Source organism: Meleagris gallopavo, chromosome 4 (assembly GCF_000146605.3).
Source record: "Meleagris gallopavo isolate NT-WF06-2002-E0010 breed Aviagen turkey brand Nicholas breeding stock chromosome 4, Turkey_5.1, whole genome shotgun sequence".
NCBI lineage: Eukaryota > Metazoa > Chordata > Aves > Galliformes > Phasianidae > Meleagris > Meleagris gallopavo.
In genome coordinates this window covers 58860947-58864275 of record NC_015014.2, presented here as the reverse complement: position 1 = coordinate 58864275, position 3329 = coordinate 58860947, and positions in this window count along the sequence as shown.

Sequence of the window (3329 nt, the reverse complement as noted above, 5' to 3'; positions counted from 1 at the left end):
TGATCTAAGCTCTCCCACTCTGATTTGAGTGTGTAAAATCAAGGGCTTTGTAGTTGAATAACTTCTTGTAAAAGACAAGAGTGGCCACACTCTCTAGGGCAGAAGCTTCACTATGCGGTGAAAGAAATATTATCATTGCTACATGTCGAGCTTTTAAAAGGTTTCAGTGTTCCAATGAGCAGAGTGTACAGGCACATGCATGTTCTAAAGTGTGAACACATATGGCAATAAGCTGCACAATAGATGACTGAGGAAGAACACTTTCTTTCACTCTCTCTCCATCCACATTTAAAAAGCACTTTCAGAAATGCTGCAGCCAGCAAAAGGCCCATAGGTGTATACCTAACAGACTAACATAGGATCAGGGTGTGAAAAAGTTTAATTCTTCATCCTCTGTTTCAGCTGCTGAGTCCATTACTCAGAATGATAGCATCAGGAATGTTTTATTTCAAAAAACAACCAACCAAACAAATAAGCAAACAAACAAACACGTTAAGAGATTAAAGCTCTGAATAAGCCTTAACCACAGGATTTTTCCCTGAAATCCCATTAATGTGACTTTCTGTCTCCTGCTTTTCTTCTGCAACAAGAAACTGCTCTTCTGGTTGCCTGTATTCCAGAGAATGCTCCATGACAGTGCTGCAGTTTGCCTTCTGGAGGCAAGGCAGAGTGCTGCCATCATATTGTTCTGCTAATTTTGTTCAGTCCATAACAATTTATTTTCAGAAATGGCTTCAATTTCACTGTAAAGACAAACCATTATAAGAGTATTTTGATGAATCCTACTAAGCAGATAAGACATTAATGAATTTAAAATATGTCATATTTTAAGTTATGTGGCACTGTTTTTTGGAGCTATATAGAACAGTAACAGACCCAAGGTGAACAGGTAGAGCATGACTCAGCTCTGACCTCATCTCTGCTACTTTCCCACTGCCACTTCTTGAATTTCTTTCCTCTTACACTCAGTAAATGACACAAAGAGAAAATACAAATGTCAAAGAAATGAGAAGCAGCCACTCCTTTTTACAGGATTTACACATTAGCTTCAGGAAAAAATTGCCTGGGGAAAATGATTTCTCTACCTTAAACATTCCTGAGTTTCCTGCAGCTGTATATCCTGATGACGTTCAAGACCAGCTTTGATCTACAAATCCTGACCATTTTTTATTAGTTAATGGTTCCTGAATTGTTGGCAATATGTGTTTTTCCTCCTTTCTATACACTTACTACAAAAGATAAACTGTGAGTAGGAAATGCAAATTCCTTCTGATAAAGGAAGTGTGATGAAGACTAATCGTTGATAAGAACAAGACAAAACAGGACAGTTTAGATAATATGTATTAATGTGTAGAGCTGGTTTAAATGGCTTCTCACCTTGTCCATTTCAGTTTTCCTTTTTTAAATACCCAAGTAGTTACTGTTTTAGTTAATGCAGAAAGGTGTGTGCTTATTGGTTATATTTCATTTTTAATTACTCTTCTTTTTTCTTTTCTCTTTTTAGTTTTTTGCTTTTGCTTTTTAAAGTATCTCCTCGAATTTAGGTAAAATGAAGAACAATTTATGTAAAATGAAGCACATTTAAATAAAAATAATAAACACTGCTAAGAGTGCTGATAAAGTTTTCTTCATTTTTGTACTGTAATCCCAAGAAGACATTTTATCTGGATTAATTTTTCCTTTGTCAAGTGCTGCTCCGAAAGTAGTACCTCCTATTTTATTATGTTGGTCCATGATGTCAGAGGTAGGAGTTGGTGATATGACAGTAGAGAATGAACCTTCCCAATATTCACTACACTTTGCTCCTGTGTGACAGATGGCAGCAGAGGGGCAGTCTGACAAGATGTTGTCTGACATGGAAGACGCACATGAAGAAAAGGTGTGTCACTGAACTCCTCCATGTGGAAAAATTGCACCCTCTGACATTCACTGATGCTTGCTGAACAACTATAGAGAGCAAACAGTGGATGTGAGCACAGTGAGGCAGTGGGTGGTACGTTTCAGCAGTGGCAACAGCGACAGTGGTGCTAGTGCAGATTTTTTATGAGTGCAGCATGCAGGTCCTTGTTCAGTGCTGATGAAAATGGTGAAAACGTACAGCTAATTGTGGTGACTATGTTGAAAAATAGGTTTTTTTGTAGCTGAGAACATGCTCTACCAATTAGAGTTACTGTGCTCTTCATATCTGTTGCAGTTTCCATAGAAATAAATAGGAGTCATTATCTTTCTAAGTTGGAATGTTCATTTGAAGAAAAATGCTCTAAATAATTTTGAAATGAGTTCTCAAGAAGAGGAGCTTCAATGCTGTATGCTGGGAGATAAAAAACATCAAACATAATAGATTGCATCTCTTTTTCTTGGACAATTCCATCTTTATCTTTGACAGTCAGAAGGTAGCAATACCTTTCCTTGTACTGACCTAAGTTGTTGTCAGTGATATGGGTATCAACCCCATTTATAGCAGTGCAATATCAACATAACATTCTATAAATGGTGATCTAAGATGTTTTCTTTGTCATTAGCTTCAGAATGTAATAGTGGATTTGAAAATTACCTGCTGAAACCAGGAATGATTAAATGTATTTTTTATTTGTGCATCTTTTGGTTAATGATTACATTTTTAACCTGCACATCTCAGCAGCAACCTGTAATGCTACCTTCCCCTTGTGGGACAGAACCAACAGTAAAGGAACAACCACGTTTGAAAAACTCCTTTATAAATGGCCCAGAAGAATCAGGAGAGACTGTAACTGATTTTATTTTTTTCCAAAAGTAGAGGAAAAAGACATACACAAAAGTTTTCTGTAAAAGCCAGAGGCAATGAACAAACACAGAATCTGTAAAACGAGCGGTGACCACTATATTGATTTATCTCTGTTGTGACTGATCTCTCTGATATAGAAAAGAGATTTTAGCACTAGGATGGCGAAATTTGCTGAAATGGCTATGACAGCTGAGTGTACGTTTCACAAGCTTACCAGAGGCAGAGGTGGCAGGTGGCTTCCTGCCTACATTTATTTTTCTTCCTCTTCCTGGCTCAGATGTATGTTCCTTAGGGCTCGGATACAACTCCAATCAACTTAATGAAATTTGCAGTATCCTGAACTTTCAATATGGACTCCTCTGTTTTTTTTTCATCTTCAGAATATCTTAAAGAATCACAAAAATACCATAAAACATTAGAAGTAAAATAAGCTAGTGACGATCATTTAACTTGGTCTGATTAAGGCTTTTCTTACCAGCTAATTATCACATCACAAGATTAAATTCACTACAAGTCATCCTGTAAGGATAAATATTTTTGGATTAAAGAAAACAGAATTAAAATT